Source organism: Ranitomeya imitator, chromosome 1 (genome assembly GCF_032444005.1).
Source record: "Ranitomeya imitator isolate aRanImi1 chromosome 1, aRanImi1.pri, whole genome shotgun sequence".
NCBI lineage: Eukaryota > Metazoa > Chordata > Amphibia > Anura > Dendrobatidae > Ranitomeya > Ranitomeya imitator.
This window is the reverse complement of record NC_091282.1, coordinates 535,970,244-535,978,229: the sequence shown is the minus strand read 5'-3', so window position 1 is coordinate 535,978,229 and position 7,986 is coordinate 535,970,244. Positions and strand designations below refer to the sequence as shown.

Genomic DNA, 7,986 nt, shown 5'->3' with positions numbered 1-7,986 from the left:
GGAATACCTATGACCATTATGTCCCATCAGGCCTCTGGCGTACTTCCGCTACATTGATGACATTTTAATCATCTAGACAGAGTCTGAGCCACAGCTAAAGACGTTCCATGAACAGTTTAATCAATTTCATCCTACCATCAACTTGACACTCAACTACTCCTGTACTGAAATTAACTTTTTGGACACCATCATTAAGCTGCAGAACAATAAAATAGAGACATCCCTATATCAGAAGCCAATCGACCGTCCAACATACCTTAAATGGGACAGTTTCCATCCAAAACACATTTAAAACTCCATTGTCTACAGCCAAGCCATCAGATACAATCGTACGAGGGGCGATCCAAAAGTAATGACAATCAATACTAAACACAATGAATATAGTCAAAAAAAGTTTTTATTTTTTTACATAGTCTTCTAACAAGTCTATACATTTAGTCCATCTCTTTTCTAAACTTAGAATTCCCTTAGAAAAAAATTCTTGATCTTGACCCTCAAAAAAATCCCCAACAGCGGTTATCACGTCGCTATTGTCATCAAATTTCTTACCCAGGAGGTGTTCCTTGAGTTGAGGAAAGAGAAAGAAGTCACTGGGGGCTAGATCTGGCCAATAGGGGGGGTGTTCCACCAGTTCAAAGCCCGCTTCTTGAATGGTAGCCATGGCAACTGCAGCTTTGTGAGCCGACGTGTTATCTTGGTGAAACAGCACTCCAGCCCGCAGTTTGCCGCGCCTTTTCTCCTTGAAAGCCTCCTGCAATCTTCTTATTTGTTCTGCGTAGTCCAAATAGTCCACCATAATAATTCCTTCAGCGTCCCAAAAAACGGAAGCCATAACCTTCCTTGCTGAGCTTGACACTTTGAATTTCTTCGGCGTCGGTTCGTCGGCTCGTTTCCATGTCATCAATTGTTGTTTAGTTTCGGGATCAAAGTGGTGGATCCAGGTCTCGTCCATGGTCAAAAAACGTCACAAAAAATTTACATTGTCTGCTTGGAACTTTTCGGGATTTGCTATTGAAATGTCAACTCGTTTCTTCTTTTGCTCGTCGGTTAACATTTTTGGCACCCAACGCACACAAACCTTTCTCATATGCAATTCTTTTGCAAGGATTCTTTGAATACTGTCATATGAGATCTCTGTGACCTTAGCTACATGCCTGATAGTCACTCTTCGATCTGCCAATACAACTTCTTCAACTTTTTTCACGTTTTCTTCATTGAGGGACGTGGATGGGCGTCCTTCACGATGTTCATCTTCCGTCGATGTTCTTCCCAGCTTAAATTCCTTGGCCCAGCATGCAACTGTGGAATATGGAGAAGAGTCCCCCAATGTTTCCACCAAGTCGCTGTGTATGTATTTGGTAGTCATTTTTTTCAAGCAGAGGTATTTGATGACAGCTCTGAGCTCGTTTTTTTTCCATTTTGATGTTCACTCCTCGGCAGTTCATATTCAAATGAATGTAGCTCCCAGGAATCGTGGTCTATTTAAGTGATTTTTTTTTTCCTGGACTAGTGGGTACCTAAGAGAGAAGAAAACATTTTATTTTAATTTCTGTGTGCAATAGAAATAACCGATTATCATTACTTTTGGATCGCCCCTCGTATATGTTCCAACCCAATGGATAGGGATGAACACCTTGGTCGCCTCAGAAAGAACTTTTTGAATCAGGGCTACCATCCAAGAACAATTGAAGCCAGATTACAAGAGCCACCAGAATATCAAGGAATCACCTGCTACATTACAAAGCTAAAGAAGAAAATAACCGGGTACCTCTAGTAGTCACCTACAATCCAAATCTGGAGGTGCTAAAGGGAGCTTCATGGAAATTACAACCTTTACTACAAAAAGATGCCCAATTACAATCTATTTTTCCAGACCCCCCACTACTGTGTTTTAGGCAGCCCCCAAATCTAAGAAGCATCATTGTCAGAAGCTCCCTGTCCTCTCCTACAGCTGCAGGTACCTTTCCTTGAAATCAGAAAAAATTTAAAACCTGTCCTTTTATAATGACCACGGACAAGATAAACATCTCCAATTCACATCAGGACTACAAGATCCCAGGTACTTTCAGCTGCGTCACTTCTAATGTGGTGTACCTAATTATTTGTACTAAATGTCCAACTGGGGGTCTGTATGTGGGGGAGACAGGGCAAAAGCTTAGAACAAGAATGACTTCTCACCGCCACATAATAAGAGAAAAAAGAATGGATCTACCTGTGGCAATACATTTTTGTCCCCCAAATCATAACATTATGGACATGAAATTACTTGTGTTAAAAGGTAGCTTCAAATCTAAGAGAGACAGAAGAGTATGGGAATACAAACTGATGATGACCTTTGACAGTCTTAGTTCAGGAATGAATGTGTCGCATGGATTTATGTCTTTTTACATCAACTAAGGAACTTGCCCCTCAGACTACGAGTGGTCATCACAACAGAACCAGACCCCAATCAGAGGACAATGAAACATTCCTTATCTAAAAACTGGTCCAATATTTATGGACATAACTGTTTATCACTCATGGTAATTCTGCTTCATGTCACCTGTCTTCACCATGGTTTCTTCCCCATGGTTTTTTTTGTTTGTTTGTTTTTTCTGTGCTATGTTGTGCATAAATACAGTATGTGATTCTTCAGAATTTCTTTTAGTCTTTGCCTGATGAAGAGACCTGAGTAGTCTCGAAAGCTTGGAATTTGTTACCATCTTATCAGTTAGCCATTAAAAGGTATCAACCACTGAGGACTCTCAATTCTAAATATTTTTTTCAAAGTCAAGATGGGGTGCAGAGTGTACATTAATGAGAAAAAAAAATAACTTTTTGGAATTTACCAAATGGCTGCAATGAAACAAAGAGTGAAAAATGTAAAGGGGTCTGAATACTTTCCGTACCCACTGTATGTGTAAAATGTATGTAACCTTGTTATTTTCAGGGCTGCAAAGTTCATCATGACAAAAAGAGCCGTTGCTGGGAGATGTCTACATGAATGTTTGACCAGATGGAGAACAAACAGCAGAAAGCGACTCTAATCAGACAAGACATCAGTGTTAAGTGCCTGGACATAGATATTATTCTGTATCTGCACTGTGTGACATGGAATGATAATTAGTGATGGGCGAGCAATAAAATGCTCGGGTGCTCGTTGCTTGAGTGGAGCAAATTGGAATACTCGGGTACTTGACCCGAGCAACGACCCCAATGTAAGTCTATGGAAAACACGAGTATTTTACCGCGATCCACCCGGGGGTCCTTTTAAGGTCTAAAAACTTCTGAAAATGATGGACACACAGCTCAAGTGGCATGGAAACATCATGGGGATGTCCACTGGAAGCATTTCTGACTCCTTGGTCACAGCTGTAAGCAATGTTGTCAGAGTTTCACACCATTTTTTCAGGTACACCAAAAAAACATACAAAAACGAAACCCAAATGGATTTTGCTGGGAAATATGTTAAGGTACATCCTTTCCAGGGTAATGACTTGTATATAAGGCAAAATAATTAAAGGGAACCTGTCACCCCGTTTTTTCAGATTGAGATATAAATACTGTTAAATAGGGCCTGCGCTGTGCGTTACTATAGTGTATGTAGTGTACCCTGATTCCCCACCTATGCTGAGAAATACATTACCAAAGGCGCCGTTTTCGCCTGTCAATCAGGCTGGTCAGGTCGGGTGGGCGTGGTGACATCGCTCTTTTCTTCCCCAGCTTTCCGTTGGTGGCGTAGTGGTGTGCGCATGTCCAAGTTCCGAATTCCCTGCGCGCTATGCAAACTCGGCTTTGGGAAAATGGCCACCGCGATCTCTTGTGCGCACGCGCGGCATCCCGCGGCCATTTTCCTGAAGCCCCGTGCAGCAGAGCACTCTATCTGCGCACGCGCGGCCCCAGGAAGATGGCCGCCCCCACCGATGAAAGGGATGACAGCGCAGATCGCGCGCTGCTTGTTCACGTGCCCACAGTGGATTAGTCACTTCAACATGCGCACACCACTATGCCACCAACGTAAAGCTGAGGAAGAAACAGCGCTGTGACCACGCCCACCCGACCTGACCAGCCTGATTGACAGGCGAAAACGGCGACTTTGGTAATGTATTTCTCAGCATAGGTGGGGAATCAGGGTACACTACATACACTATAGTAACGCACAGCGCAGGCCCTATTTAACAGTATTTATATCTCAATCTGAAAAAACGGGGTGACAGGTTCCCTTTAACCCCAGACTGAAATGTTCCTCCACCACTTTTGCTATGTTCACACGCAGCTTTTTGATGCGTTTTTCAACTTTAACATTGCTTTCAACCACTACAAATGCATTCACTAGGAAATGTCATTGTAACATTTAACAACCCTAGCTGGCCATGTGGTGTGTGACAGATAATGAGACACATCTTGTTTCATTTATGAAAGATGGACTCAGTCTTAAAGTCTCAAAGCCTATTTTTAGAGGGGCATAAGGCAGCATTAATATTGTTTAAGGGCCATTATTAAACAGTGGGTCTCCTATGCTGTTATTGCCTATGCAGTGAGTGGCTGGGCTGCCAAGAATTACAACATACCCCAATACCCCTGTAATAGTATGCAGGTACTGAGTATGTCACCACGGAACAGACAGACCAACAGTTGAGGGGTTTAATAACAGTAATAAGGTTCTCCTCACAGGGAGGAAGCAATGGAAAATAACTAGCAATAAAACAGTGCAAAAATATGGGAGTCAAACAGTGTAACAGAATTAAGCAGGATTTTCTTGAGAAAAGAACACTTATCAGTCTGATGAGGACTTGCTTGAAGGAGTCTCTAGGAGCCTGCTGCCTGGGGTTTTGGGAGTTAATGTGATATGCACAAGGTCTAAGTCTTTAGCCTTTACAGCACAGCAGGAATCAGGGGCTCTGCACTGTTAAGTCTCTGTACCAGGAATCAGGGGCTCTGCACTGTTAAATCTCTCTCCAGGAATCACAGTCTCTGTACCAGGAATCACAGTCTCTATACGGGCCAATGTCTCTACATGGGTCTTAAAGCGCCCCTCACCAGTCACAGCAGAGTCCGCTTTTAGGTACTCATGGAGCGCCCCGAGACACAGGGCCACGCGTTTCGGTACCGGGCCTCTCTGATTCAGTTCTGAGGCTGTCACGGTGGCTAGACCCAGTCCGCGACCCTGCTAAGGGGCGTCCAACGAAAGTAGTAAAGCAGTCTGTCAGGGGTTCGTGACGCCACCTGTGGTGTTCGGTCAGGGTGACCGACGCTGCTATGGGGTCCACTGGGGTGATGGAATGGCAGCTGGATGGTATACCTTCCCACAGGTGAAGTATGTCCCCAGGGCTTCCCAGAAAGGTGGATGGTGATGGTGTGAAGTACGGTCAATAATGAGGACACAAGGTTGCAGTCTCTTTACCCTTTACTGAAGGCTTCAGGATCCTCAATCCAGAGTACGTTTAACAGGGCTCTCAGAGACCGGCCGGTCCGATGGGCACATCCAGAGTTTCCTTCACAAATGGAAATCGTTGCCTACCAATAGCGCCTGTGTGTTGTAGTCCTATCCTGCTGAGCATTCAGAATAGTCCTCACAACTGCTGTTCTCGTTCGTTCGTTCTCTACAGCTTTCTCTCTTGTTCTTTGGTTCCAGATGTTACTAGTTTCTAACGTCCCCCAGATATGTTATGGCTAGGATGCCACCCGTATGACGGGAAGGCTTGGAGGTCTTCCGGGACCCTAGAGATGCCCCTCTCCCAATGTTTCCCCCTATGTCTTCGTAGGTGTAGTAAGGTAGACAGCCAACCTATGACTAACTGTCCAGCGGAGTTTGAAGTAAGGCCTGAAGTCAGTTACTCCTACGGTGTTCCGGCCACCGACTACGCGCCTCAGTAAGATGTTGCCTCTCTCTCTCTTGGCACGACTCTTACTGGCTCTCCTTTGTGCTTGATCTCATTTACACGGTTCCACATTATCCTTCCCTTCGTGTCTCTTTCTTAGGATACCGCCGCAGGGTGTGCAGGCGCGGTTCCGTTACGTTCTGTTCTGTTCGCTAGGCACCTGCCAGGTTCCCACGCCTGACAGGGTCCCCCCTGTGCCTTCTCCCTGCAACACCCCCTGCCACGGGATGTTGCCTGAATCCAACCCAGTCAGCTTCTGACTACCTTCCTCCGCAGCCCCTAGTTTTACCAGTGTGAGGAGTGGCCCAATAAATAAAGCCTTTTTCTCCCCCTAGTGGCCGGAGTGTGAAGTGTAATGTGTTCTGGTGATACCTGGTCAGGAGAACTCCTTAGTGCCATCAGACGTACCACCACTCCCCTTAGCGGCAGAGTGCCATACTGCAACGACCAGGTCTCTGGGGCGCTGCACTCCCCCCCGGTTAAATCCAGTACTCCTGGACTGGGAAGAAGAACAACAATATAATACAGCAAAAGACATACAAAATTTTTGAAATGCTTAGAACAAGTAAATAGAAAAGGTGCTTCCCTTTATGGGAGGTAAGGACACTTGAACGTTACAAACAAAAACAGGATTAATATTTTTAAATAACATTTTTGACTATAAATAACTCTCAGTACCCAACCGGGTATTCTACTAAGTGCAAACTCTGAACAATAAGTTAACTTTTCCTTTAAGGGCGTATACGCTGAACCCACTAAAAGGCCTACCATAAAATACTAAATAACTCAACTTTTCTTTCCGTTCTAACTTCCCCAAAGCAGGACCGCCTAGCTCCTTTGCTGGGCCTACTGTCATTGTGCCGACCATCTTTCTACAGTTCTCGGGAGGACTCTCTCTCTAACCCCTACGGGAGCACCTTTAAGAAGGTGCAAACTATATACAAAGCAGTTTTGGATTCATTCACTGTTCATGATCCGGCAGTCTTTTGGAACAATGATAAAAAAACAAAAAGAAGAGGGATCCCGGGTAAACAAAGGGATCCCTAGGAGTTAACCCTGGATGGGTTTTAAGCAGCAGCAAGCAACAGTTAAATAACTTACATAGTAACATAGTAACATAGTTAGTAAGGCCGAAAAAAGACATTTGTCCATCCAGTTCAGCCTATATTCCATCATAATAAATCCCCAGATCTACGTCCTTCTACAGAACCTAATAATTGTATGATACAATATTGTTCTGCTCCAGGAAGACATCCAGGCCTCTCTTGAACCCCTCGACTGAGTTCGCCATCACCACCTCCTCAGGCAAGCAATTCCAGATTCTCACTGCCCTAACAGTAAAGAATCCTCTTCTATGTTGGTGGAAAAACCTTCTCTCCTCCAGACGCAAAGAATGCCCCCTTGTGCCCGTCACCTTCCTTGGTATAAACAGATCCTCAGCGAGATATTTGTATTGTCCCCTTATATACTTATACATGGTTATTAGATCGCCCCTCTGTCGTCTTTTTTCTAGACTAAATAATCCTAATTTCGCTAATCTATCTGGGTATTGTAGTTCTCCCATCCCCTTTATTAATTTTGTTGCCCTCCTTTGTACTCTCTCTAGTTCCATTATATCCTTCCTGAGCACCGGTGCCCAAAACTGGACACAGTACTCCATGTGCGGTCTAACTAGGGATTTGTACAGAGGCAGTATAATGCTCTCATCATGTGTATCCAGACCTCTTTTAATGCACCCCATGATCCTGTTTGCCTTGGCAGCTGCTGCCTGGCACTGGCTGCTCCAGGTAAGTTTATCATTAACTAGGATCCCCAAGTCCTTCTCCCTGTCAGATTTAGCCAGTGGTTTCCCATTCAGTGTGTAATGGTGATATTGATTCCTTCTTCCCATGTGTATAACCTTACATTTATCATTGTTAAACCTCATCTGCCACCTTTCAGCCCAAGTTTCCAACTTATCCAGATCCATCTGTAGCAGAATACTATCTTCTCTTGTATTAACTGCTTTACATAGTTTTGTATCATCTGCAAATATCGATATTTTACTGTGTAAGCCTTCTACCAGATCATTAATGAATATGTTGAAGAGAACAGGTCCCAATACTGACCCCTGCGGTACCCCACT

At 44.2% G+C, this 7,986-nt stretch overlaps 1 long non-coding RNA gene across 1 annotated transcript in view; it reads right to left on the bottom strand.

Moving 5' to 3' along the window:
* Window positions 1-1,205: 1,205 nt before the first annotated feature.
* The window catches only part of LOC138677455 (uncharacterized), a 95,328-nt gene continuing 88,547 nt past the window's right edge, over window positions 1,206-7,986 (bottom strand). The window contains exon 2 of the long non-coding RNA XR_011320887.1: window positions 1,206-1,517. This is a non-coding gene — a long non-coding RNA (uncharacterized lncRNA). The remainder of the gene's footprint in view (window positions 1,518-7,986) is intronic.